The 12,471-nt window shown below is 42.9% G+C and overlaps 1 protein-coding gene across 29 annotated transcripts in view; it reads right to left on the reverse strand.

The window, feature by feature from the left end:
- Window positions 1-520: 520 nt before the first annotated feature.
- LOC105078787 (recQ-mediated genome instability protein 1-like) overlaps window positions 521-12,471 on the reverse strand; it is a 345,845-nt gene continuing 333,894 nt past the window's right edge. For 15 of the 29 annotated variants that reach the window (XR_012506735.1, XR_012506739.1, XR_012506743.1 and 12 more), the window contains 3 exons: window positions 5,648-12,017; window positions 4,822-4,951; window positions 521-3,823 (listed from right to left, as the gene is read on the reverse strand). The gene's annotated coding sequence lies outside the window, so the exon portion shown is untranslated. The other 14 variants (XR_012506759.1, XR_012506758.1, XR_012506757.1 and 11 more) reach the window with 11 other exon arrangements.

A 12,471-nucleotide genomic window follows, 5' to 3' on the forward strand; every position in this document is an offset into this window, starting at 1 on the left:
CCTGTGAAATGACCCAAGGCCTGTTCCAACTCACACCACCTCTGACTTCTCAGCTACTGAGAATTTGACGGTGAGGCAGAGGGGCAGACACATCACAGAGAGATACCAAACTGAGGCACGGTCTTCCTTCAGCAGAGATGCAGGAGCTGGGGGTAGCTCTGCAGGGTGTGAGGGGCACCCATGCAGGCGATCTGGTTAGGTTAGGAAGGCAGAGGGGTGCAATGAAAGCTCTTGGACTTTGTTAACAAACTGAATGGAGGGCAAATGCAGGTTTCACTCAGGCCAGGCCCACTTGTCCTCAGGCAAGTCAGGCTCAGTTTTCTGAGCCTGTTTCCCCATTTGTAAAAGAAGGGTAGTAATACTTACCTGGCAGGTGGTTGTGAAGATTAGACATAATCTGAAAAGGCCAGGTAATGAATGTTTTCAGCTTTGCAGGCCATATGGTCCCTGGCCCAACAACTCAACTCTACCCATGTAGCATGAAAACAGGCATAGACAATGCATAATGACTGGGTGTGGCTGTGTTCCAATAAAACTTTATTGACAAAAACAGACAGCAGTCTGAATTTGACCCACAGGCCTGTTTGCTCTCAAATCCATTCGCCACCCTTGTGTGCAGCTCTTTGGATCACAGGGAAGTGCCTCTGCAAACTACAATTTTTATCCTCCTTTGCCAGTTAGCTCCTAGATGGATTTAGCCAATGGGAGGAGTGGGTGGAAGTTTGGAGACAGGTTCCTCTCTATTTGGCCTGTGAATCTGGGAGCATCTATCCCACCAGACAGCCTGTCCCTCCACAGCCCTGACTTCCAGCTCCTCAGCATCTGGGCTGCAGCATCATCTCCTCGATTTTTCCTCCACCACCTTCAGCGTGGTTGCAGCTGTTCTCTGGGCTGCCTCACCATCCCTGCTGGCTTTCAAGTTCTGGCCTTTTTGTAACTCATTCCTCATGTTCAGTGACCTCTAGTGAACTAATTATCTTGAGTTCATTCATTTTCCAGACTGGACACTGACCAAAAGAGTTAGTTCTCCATAAATGGTTAACATTCTTAATTCATTCATCTAAACACTGGGTAGTTTTAATTTCATGAGGCAACATTTCTGCAGAAGAAATATCTGTAAATAGGTTCTTATATAGTTCCTCCAAGGAGAAATGCAGACACTTGGTCATTCAGTCACCAAGCAATTATGTGCCAGGCATTGTGCAAGGCCCTGGAAATACAACAGTGAAACCACAGGTGTACAGTCTCATAAAGTAGTTGATGACTTTATCCATCACCCAAACCAACCACTTCTTATTACACACAAGGAAAAAAAGACCCCAAAGATAATCAAAGCTAAGGTGGATTGGGAATGTAATTTATGCCAGGCTCTCAGCTAAGCACTTTGCATGAATTAACATATTTAACACACATGACAGCCCAATGAAGTAGGCAGTATTATCTTCATTTTAGTGATAACAAACTGAAGCACACAGAGGTACAATGATCTGTCCAAAACCATTTAGCTGAAAAGCAGTTGGGCTGGGATTTGAACCCAGGCAGTCTGGCTGCACATCTCAAGCTCCTAATCATGCAGTAGGCTGCCTCCCTCCCAAGAGAGTGAAAGATGTATTCAAGGCCACGGTTAGTGGCACAGTCATGACTAGGACCAAGTTCTCGAGTTCTAATGATATGTTTCAACCATTAGTGAATTGGCAACCAGTGCCACAATCATTAAGGCAATAGCCATCTCTCTAGAAGAAATAGTAAAGAATCATTGTATGTCTCTTTTTAGTCTTTAATACACTCTGTAGATGAATACAGAAGTCGATAAGCAATCTGCTGTACCAGCCATCAATAAACACTTTGCAAAATGTCCAAAATCCAACAAATACCAGAAAAAATCATAAAATCAGAATTCTGTAGGTCACCTAGTTAAGTGGTTTTGAAATGTTCTAAGCCTTGTAAGCCTGTCTCTAAATTTCTTTAAATAAAACCTCTAGGGGATTCTGGGATGTCAAGCAGTTGGCACATAAAACTGGACCTGCCCCAGTTGGAATGGGTGGAAGATGCCAGAAGGTTCCCCTCCTTGCCTCTGGCTCCATTTTCCACAGCCCCCAAGCAGACTGCCTGGGGCCCCGTTCTAAAGCGGTCAGTGCCAGCTCACCCTGGTCTCTCTAGCCCCTGAGAAGTGACAGGGCTTCCGCAGAGTCGTTTGGATCGGTCACGACCCAGTCGAGATCAGAACCCAGGCTCTGTGTCCCTCACCAATGCTCTTTCCACGCCACCACCGTGCGCTCTTTCGGCTCGGTTTTCTGGGAACCGGGAATATCTTTGTAGCAGGCAAATGCGTGTGTCTTTTGAGCCCATCCACGTGGGCAGCAATAAAGGAAGCCGGGATGAGCAGCAGAGGGAGGATAGACAAGCAAGGCTTCAGCAAACCTGATCGAGCAGGCCTAATTTCTGAGGCTCTAACGATGCCCAGCTATGCACTCAAGGCTGTACTGAGATAAATGGGAAAGAAAGCCACTCTCTGATCTACTAGGGGCGGCACTCGAAACTGCTCAGCAAGAAACATTTCCCGAGATCTCAGAAGCCGGCGCCGCTGGGACTGCTGTGAGTTGGCGATGCGCGTCTGCATCCCCAGGCTTGCTGTTCCGAGTTGTTTTTATGGCAGAACAGCGGGGCTCCCGCAGCGCTGGAGCCGAGAATCAGAGAGGACCCGCGGGCTTCCATGCTGCGGTGCCTTTTACACATTATGTTTCTCTGAGGCTTTCCCTGATGCAGCTGACAACTTCTAGCTGCCATTTAGACTTCATGGGGGTTCCCAGTTCTCCGCAGGGAGAGAGGAAAGCCCTGGAAACCCCCAGCTTTGAGACAGTTCACTTAGCCTAGGAGACCAGCGATGCAGAGACAAACCCTTGATGACTGAGCAGGGCGGGCTGGAGAGAGGAAGCAGGGCTCCACTGCCCGGGAGTTTTTGTCATCTGCAATACATGTTCCAACCCAAGGCCAGAGCAAGGTCACTGAAGATCATCGTCATTAATCAAGGTAATTTCACCTCCAAAACTCACTGGCCGGGTTTCACATATGCAGCTACATCATCTCCTTGTTTAGAGTTCCTCTTCTTCTAAGTAAACTATATTACCCAAATTTACTCTCTGTGGAACCAAAAATGAGATACATAGTTCTTTTTATGAGTCCTTTACTCGGAATGGTTTATTTTCTTTGTCATTAAGGTCTGGTTAAAAACTCAGAAGTTTTGCTTGAATTACCATCAAACCAAGTCTCAGAAAGACATAAGGGACTGACAGTTTTCCATTGATGGATTAGACGCTTGTTGTTTTTCTGGCTTTTAGCAGCTCTTCAATCTAACTTGTCATCCCCATGTTCTTCCCATCCAAGATGACAATGCAAATTGGACCCAGAGGGTGTACTTATATAGCTGCCCTTCCAGAAAGCCTGAGTACCTAATGGGTTGTGAGGTTATCGGCATGTTGTTCTTGTTGTTGTTTCAAGTAAATTCTTTTAAAATTCCAGTAAATTGGTTAAGTTCATGACTTGAGGAGAAAAAAAAGAAAAAGTCAATGTCCTTAATTGCTCTCTCTCCTCTTAGGGTGTTCTCCCTTGGGAACAGGCATCACTGGACTTGGCCGGTGGTCCAACATCGTCTACCTTCCTCTAATGGTCCAAGCGTTCCCTCTGCCTGTTGTCACAGTCTTTCTGTAGTCACAAGCTTGACTTTGGAAACTTCACTCAGGAGCAAAGACCAAGGCCCACAGAGCAGCAGGTGCTACCCTGCTCCACTCTGGATGCTCCCATGTCCATCATTCAATTCCACCTTCTTAAAAAAGGTGCAAAAAAAGTTAGCAGTGGTCATATCTAATTGATGGAATTTGGGGGAATTTTCATTTTCTTCTCCTTTACTTTTTTTTTTCTAATTCTATTATCAAGTATTCCCCATAGAATAAAGAAACTATTATCCTTACTTTTGTAATAATCATCCCCCTGCATTTTGTTCTAATTTGATCACATTCTTATATCTCTGAGCAATTTTTTTAAATTTGGCTGGTTTTGAAATTTCATAAAAAAAAATCATACATTTTTTTACATTTTTACAAGTTTATTAAATAAAGGACAAAGCTGTGATGATTCAGAAGGAAGTTGTCCAGAACTACACTATCCAATATAATAGCCACCAACCACATGTGGCTGTTGAGTGCTTGTAATGTGACCAGTCCTAATTGAGATGAACAGAAGTGCCAAATGCACACCCGATTTGAAGACATACTTTAGTATGAGGAAAGGAATGTGGACCTTCTCATTAATGCTTTTATATTGATTACTTGTTGAAATGTTAATATTTTAGACATCTTGTTTTAAATAAAATGTATCATCAAAATTAACTTCACCTGTTTATATTTTTTGAATGTAGCTACCAGAATACTTTAAATGACACATGTGGCTTGCATTATATTTCTATTGGATGGCACTGGTTTACAAGCTCTCGGAATTCCTTACATTCAAAATGGCCACCAAAAAAAAAAAAAGTTCTAAATAATTTTTGGTGACTTTCAGACATCTATCCCAAGCCAATTATGTTGCTTTCTTTTTCTTTTTGACTTTCCCTTAGTCTAGCTCCTTATATTATTAAGGTTATCCTGCATCCCCTGCATTTTTCTCCTATATTTCCTTTACCCGTCCACCAAAATGAACATTGTTCCAATTTCTCATTGCCTGCACAGATGGTCAGTCAGTGTTGTCATCCTCCAAGTCCTTTGATCTCCCCTTCTTTTTTTCCCACTGCTCTTCTCCTGCCCACACCACCCTTCATTCCTGTACCTTGGGTCCTGCTCTGGTCCTCTGCCCAATCTTCTCGTCAAAGACATCCTGCAGTTCTGGCTTCTATGTGACTGACCATCACGGCATCACTCGCAACCACATCACCATCACAAGAAGAACTTTCTCTCTCCTAAAATAAAAGGCTATACGTCCTTTTCATATACAATTGACAAATAACATTATATTAGTTGCAGATGTGCAACACAATGATTTGATATTTGTATATGCTGCAAAATGATCACTATAAGAAGTTGATGTTACTGTCCATCACCACACGAAGTCACAAATTTGTTCCTTGTGATGAAAGCTGGTATGATCTCTTAGCAGCTTTCAAATGTACAATACATTACTGTTAACTAGTCACCATGCTGTACATACATCCACAGGATTTATTTATTTTATAGCTAGAAGTTCGTACTTTTTAATCCACTTCATCTATTTTACCCACCCGCACCTTTTTTAAGCCTTTTTCTTTAAAGGCTTTATATCTTAAAAGAAAACAAAACAGCTCATCATCATTCCTGCTCTCCAGCAGGTTCCTGGAAGAGACAGGGCATCCATCATGGTGCTCATGATGTCATGATATGATATGACACTGGATTTAGAACCCAAGGACCTCTCTCTGGTTATGCGTGTGCCTTTGAGCAACTTGCTTCTCCTCCCTGCAGCACAGAGCCCTCCTCTGGGAAGGGGGACTTTTGTTTTTGTACACAGTGGTTTCCAGGGTCCCCTCAGTGATAACATTCTATAGCAGGAAGTTGATTGTTTGGTCCCTCTTATTTGTCACTTTCCTCCTCAGCCAAAGCAGGACAGCAGCAGTACTTACCTCACGGATAGCGCTAAGCACAGTGCTGGATACTTCTTATTTCAGACAAGCATGTCCATTTGTGCAAAGACCAGTAACAGGAGCACGTTATGCTTATTTTCGTGTACACTTCAACTCAGTAGTTATTACTTCAGAAAAGTGAGCTGAGTTTACTTTTACTTCCTGGGATCAGGCCTCCTCTCAATGCCCTCTCTTACTGGCTGGTTCAGATCAGTTTCCGATGGCAATGTGGATGGTGGCGTCACAGCCCAAGCAGGAGTCTTTCAGCCTCTCGTCCACCTCCCACTACTTCTCTGCCCAATATGCATCTCATCAAACCTAAAATAAGTGAAAGCCGAATCTTAAATCATCCTCTTGCTCACTTTGGAGACACTGCCTCCACCTCTTCCTCCGTCAAGCCTGGAGTCCTAGCATTGTCTGAGATCATTTTCCACCTCATCAGAGACCCTGTAACTGAATGGTCAGATTTGGCAGCCGCTAGCCACATGTGACTATTGAGCATTTTAAGTGGGGCTACTCCAAACTGAGATGTGCTAAACATGCAAAATATACCTGGATTTCAAAAAGTAAGTGTAAGTATATTTCCATCACCTCCCCATACACATGTTTCTTCTACTGTTTTTCCTAAAATGGCTCTAGAATGTGAACTATTTTGATAACACTTGCAGTAGTTGGCCATATAATCATTTGGAAAGATTTTTAAATGTTTCTTGTTTGAAGCAATGTTTGTCATTTCAAAGATTTTTCTGATTTAATAGAGATGTAATGGAGTTTTATCTGTGTTTTAATTTATTTCATTACTTGCTGATGAGGCTATGAAATTATGTGAATTTCTACCTTTTTGCTTCATTCTGTCAACAGACATAATTAATAAACAATCTACAGTAGTAATACAAAGTAAAAATTTTAAATTAATTAAAAAAGAATGAAATATCTCATTAAACTTTTTAATATTAATTACACATTGAACTGATAACATTTTAGATATATTAGGTTAAGCAAAAATATATTATCAAAATGAATTTCACCTGTTTATTTGACTTCTTCAATATGGCTACCAGAAAATTTTAAGTCACATATACAATTTGCGTTATACTTCTGTTGGATAGTCTTGCATTTATAGTTATCAGCTTTTGCTGTCTACTACCCTAGAGTAATAGCACAGAGCCTTCCTTGTAAACTATTGTACTACAATCAGTAAACTGAACAAATGGGTATCTTGGGTATTAGAATAAAGGAGCGTATTTTCTTCTCCCATTCTCTTTTGTAAATTTTAATTCTTTTTTTTTTTATCGAAGTGTAGTCAATTTACAATGTTAGTTTCAGGTATACAGCAAAGCGATTCAGTTCTACACATACATATACATATACATATAATTTTTTTCAGACTCTTTCCCATTACAGCTCATTACTCCCATGTCTTTTACCTCTTGCAGGAAGACCAGGTTGGTTTTTTCCTGTCCCTTGATGAAAACCTGACTTTTTGGTCACTCTTATGTTTTAGAAAATCTCAATCATTTGTATCCCAAAACACGGTTTCAATTTGTACTTATAATTCCAAATACACATATCAGTAAAAGCTTCCAACTTCATTCAAAGTTTGGAGAACTTACCCCTCTTTAGCTAGATCTGCTGTGGAGAGGGGAGCGAGCCACAGTCAGGGAAGGGGGTGGTGCTGTCACATTCCCCTTTTTCTCCCAGTCACTCTTGCCTACCTTGCTATCCCCAGGTTTCTGATTCCTCCAGTGCTGGAGAGCAGGCAGGGAGGGAGGTGTGAGCCGTTGAGAGCAGGTTGAGGGCTCTCCAGACCCTGCCAGTGTTCCAAGCTGGCTCTCCCTCCCAGAGACATTCCACGAGCTCTTTTGAAATTTCTCTCATTGCTGAGGACCACTAACCTGAAATTCCATTAGTGTCACTGATGTGTTCTCCTCCAACTTTTTGCTTACTCTTTCTGCCGCCTGGTGGAATCCAGCAATGCTCCAAAACTCTCTCTGATGAGGCTTCTTCACTTTCTTCTTAAAAGCAGTTTTTATTGAATATAACATACATATAAGTGTACCACTTGAACTGTCTCTAGGTGAGTAAACATGTGCGACCGTCGTTTGAATCTGTCCCTTTTTCTAATGGCCTCTCTGGGACAGGGTCTGAAATGCCAAGCCTTTCTGAGTGGTGTGGCTGCATCTGGCCCTGGGGCCGCTCATGCATCCATTGCTTCCACAGATTCTGAGAGGACATGCCCTGGGCTGTAGCAGCCCCTCCTTCTCTCCCACCACCAGAGCAGGAAGCCAGCTTTATGTTTCTTCAGGTGCAAATCAGACCCTTGTCCACCAGCTACTAGGACTGACATCAAGCTCACTGAGTGGATCAAAGCCCCTTCACTTGTTTTAGGGTGAAGGAGAGCCATTTCTCACCCCTTTCTCATGGTGGTGGTTGGGGGGGTGGCACAGGGACTTGTAGCATATCAAAAATAAAATCCTCCCCCTTCATCACCACTCCACGTGGGGGAAGGGGAATCCCAACCAGTTCTCAGCTACCTGCTTTGAATGTGCTCATCTTGGTCTGGTGCCTCACTTGGTGTCTTATATCCATCGTCATAGGATTTCAGCCAAAATGCCCATTTTAATGTCCTGTTTTAGCATCAAAGGTGCCCAATCATCTTCTCTTCTCCATTCTCCCCTCCAATTATTTAAAAAAAAAAAAAAAGCAGAAGGGCGTAATTTCTGTCCAAGTACTACAGTATATTTAATTCAAGGCCATAAAGTTAGCATCTCCCTTCTTACTAAGTTCCTCTTGCTGTGGGTGGCTCACCCATGAAGTCAAGGCTCCAACCTTCAGCCACACACTAGCACAGGACAGTAGCCCAAGTGAGGTTGCTGGAGGGTGGCTCTTTGGTTCATCCAAGCTCTGCCATTTACTCACCTCTTGAAGTCCTGGTTCCACATCTGCAATGATATGCTTTGCTTCGCAGGGGTTGGGGGAAGAGTGAGGTGAAACCCTGGTAGGTGCTTAGTGCACAGGTGCAGGGGTATGCACTGTCCGAAAGCAGAGCATTCGTACAAAACATTTCTGAAGCCAAAATGATGCAAAGCAAAGAAGCAATTACCTTAGGACCTGCCCTGCTAATAGAGGCACAAAATAATTGAGACCGGCACAGATGCTCACAGACACGGTTCAAAGCAATGCTGAGCGTAGTTCCCGGGGAAGGAGCTTGGCGGTGCCACACTGACCGCTGGGGGTGCACGCTGCCTCTGTAACCACTCAGCGAAACAAATGCTGAACGTTATTTTCACTTTTGGCTTCTTTTTTGTAAAAGTGAAAATCCTCTTCAGAGAAAAAAGGCACTAATGTTAAGTCTTTCGTAAAAGCGAAGCGGCATAAAGCAAACTTTCGAAAAGTGGGGGATACCTGTAACCTGTACAAGTTCCCATGATTTTTCTGGCTCACAAGACAGTGTCAGCTTTACAGTGTCAGCTTTCCTGTCTCTTCTTCCAAATCTCTTCTTAGGGTACTCATCTCTTACATAATTTTCTATAACTATCTCCCACAGGAAACCTTCTCCTGGGTCTAAAGAAGAGATGAGGAATACTCTAAAACAAGAAATAAGGAAGAATAGCCTAAAAACCATGTTTATTTCTGCATAGATCAGAGAGCTGTAGAGACCCTGAGATGCCATCTCTCTGGTCCTGACCAGGACTGTGATACACGTCAATATCAATCTTTCTGACTTTCCATGTTTTATGTGAGTGAGTATCAGTGCTCCTAAAACTCAGAGTATTTTTTCTTCACCAAATATGCATTTTTCCAAGCAGATTCAGTTAAAACTCTGCTGCCCCTGAAAGAACTGATACATGGGTATAGTTTATATGGTACTTTGAACTTACAAGAAGTTTTATTTTTAAAACTGCTGAATCTGCATCATTGTAGCTTGATGTTTCTCTGCTTTTTAAGCAAAATAAAAGGTCTCACAGTCATCCGCCTCTACCATTGACTTACATGTTTCTTTAAAGATTGTCACCATCCTCAACTTCTCAGGGCTGCTTCTCAGACAAGGCAATCTGCAGACGCAGCAGAATTGCTAAGCAAACAATGAAACGGCTGTTACAGGAGCGGACAGGATGCAGTGCTTGGCGTCTGGTCCAGGACCAGAGAATGTGCTACAAAGCTGCCCAGCCTATTCCAGAATCCCACACATGTTTTCTGAAGTTCATGCCTGGATAATCCCATTGTAAACAGGAAAAATGGTGGCCGTCCTTGGTCCATTCCTAAAGCTCAGAGCCAATGTTGATTGTGGAAAAGTCTACACAGGAGAACTCTGCCCTCAGTCAGGGACGCTGGCCAGAGAGCATGCAATGTGTGCGGTTACTTAAAAAGGGACCAGGACAAAAAGCACTAGAGGGTCATATGACCCTCAGGTGGGAAAACAACTCAGTACCAGTCCTGCTGGCAGTTAGGCATCTCGGGAGGGGACCATCCCATGCTGTGGGAAGGTGTTGCTGGTCCTGCGTGGGTCTTTTCAACCACATTCATACACCTGGCAACTGGGTTTCATCAAATGAACCATCGGGAATGTGAAAGGCCAGAAATATAATAGAAACCAAAGAGTTTCTGTAGTTGAGAGGGAGAATGATGTCTGAAAAGCAGTGCAGAGTTGCTTCTTGTCTGGGCCAGGGGCTTTCTGTGCTCAACAGAAAAGGAGAATGTCTGTTACTATTTGTAGGACATAAAACAGGAGCAATAAAAGCTGTGTTCGGCACCAAAGGACCTATTGTTATAAAGTACTACGGAACATCTCTGTCCGTTCCTGTAGTTTATGGAAGTTCCCCAGTGGAAGCTGCAGTCTTGCCTTTTGGGTTTTTTTTTTTTTTCCTTCGAATGCAGCTCCTAGACTCCTGCATGTTGGTCACAGGGGCCAGGAGAGGTCATCTTGCTGCATCCTCGCCCTTTGTACCCAGATGGACAGCTTATGCTTTGCACACAGAAAACATCTTTGGGAATCTCTTCTTCTCAGTCTCCACTTGCCTAAACCAATTTGTGTTCCATGAGGAGAAATAGACAATGAATTCCTTAACAGAACAGGAGACCCTTCCAAAACACACACACACACACCCTCACACTAGTCTTACCCTAAAACCTCCGGGCCATAGAGAACAACTCCAAGCCCAGCCAACATCTGAGTAAAAGTAATTTTTTTAATTAAAACAAACCCAAATTCATCCTTCATATAATGACGTCATGGCCGATCCTCATGGAAACTGTGTGGCAGGCAGCAACGCATGTGAAGTGGAGGTAAAGGGAAAGATTAAATGAAAATACATATTTGAGTTGTTTATTAGGAACAATAACATTTCCAATATTGGAATGCTGGGGAAGCAGCTGATTTGGCTGGGGATAAACAGGGCCTCGTAGGAGTGCCCTGAGAAGAAACCATCAGAACTTAATTTTAAATCCAAAGATTATAATAAGAACTTGGTTATTTAAAGTCACTGCCAAAGAGAAGGGAGCAAGCACAAGCCAGCCCCCAGAGGACGGATGTAAGATGCACACATTGCCCTTAAGGTCAGAAGGAGTGGCAGAGACTAGTTACGCTAAAGCTAATTTCTACTGGTCTTTTCAAATGCCTTAGCAATGGGAACCCTCTAATTATACAGTTCTCTGCCACAAAGGGTGTGACAATGAGCTTCTAAGATCGGCATTAATGTATGTATGGGGCAGAAAGGAAAGAAAAGACTCACTCCGTAGAGAGCTGTCTGCCAGCTGAGGGTTCTGGGAAATGTTTGTAATCTGACGCTTTGGTCTTAACTCTTCCTGTTTATAGACCTTGATTCTACATTGTTGGACACTCACTATGTTCCTCCCAGACTGATGTTATTTTTGCGGAAAAATGAATACACCGTAGACGACATGACAGTTCTCGTTTAGCCCAGGCTGGAGTCTAGAATTTGAAACAGCTGATATTCTCTCCCTGAAATAACTAACATAAATTTGGTACTTTAACTTGGTGTTCCACCGAGCGTGTGCTCAAATGGGCGTATCTGAACTGTGCAAAGGGTAAGAATCCAATGCTTCGGCCGGCCTGCAGGGTTGGGGGCATGAGGAGCCATTTCCTGAGACCGTGCAGGGGAGGACAGCTCAGGGCAGTGCTTAGAAATGAAGAATTTAGAGCTAACATCCCCTTAGGTAGAAATCTGAGATCAAGAGAAAGCTAATGAAAAAGTGATTTTACTTTTTATGTCAGACTCACCTGAAATTAACTAGGCGCTTAATTTTACGTGTTATCATAATGTCCACAGATAAATCATGTCAGGTGAAAGCTTCCCAGAGATTTAAATTGACTGTATTAATCTCTCTTTAAAAACATTGTTACATTTCTCTGGAACACAAACACAAACGCCATGAGTCACAAAAGTATGCAATTTCAAGGTCAGTTGATACTGTCACTCAAGGCTTCCCAGATACTAAAGAAAAATCCATTACTTTGTGTGTCTCTTCCTCTCCTGCTCCCCTCGTCTGACTACAACTCAATGACCTTCAAACACAGTATCCACTGTTGCGGCAACTTTCATCTTTACCTGAGTGAAACAGAATCAATGCGTCTGACCAGCAATTCCAATTAAGCCACGATAGACAATCCTGCTGAATCTGCACGCTTTGGATTTATATTGAACTAATGAAAGCTGAAAGGGGTTCCCATATTACAGCCACACTTAATGCATCCTCATCCAAGATAAATGTAATTACAAGATTGCACATACATAGTAGGTTGATCAACTTATGCAAGGTGACAACCGTGAATTGATCATGTTGGAGTGGAAATAAAAACCCCA

This window comes from Camelus bactrianus, chromosome 4, assembly GCF_048773025.1.
Source record: "Camelus bactrianus isolate YW-2024 breed Bactrian camel chromosome 4, ASM4877302v1, whole genome shotgun sequence".
In the NCBI taxonomy this organism is placed as follows: Eukaryota; Metazoa; Chordata; class Mammalia; order Artiodactyla; family Camelidae; genus Camelus; species Camelus bactrianus.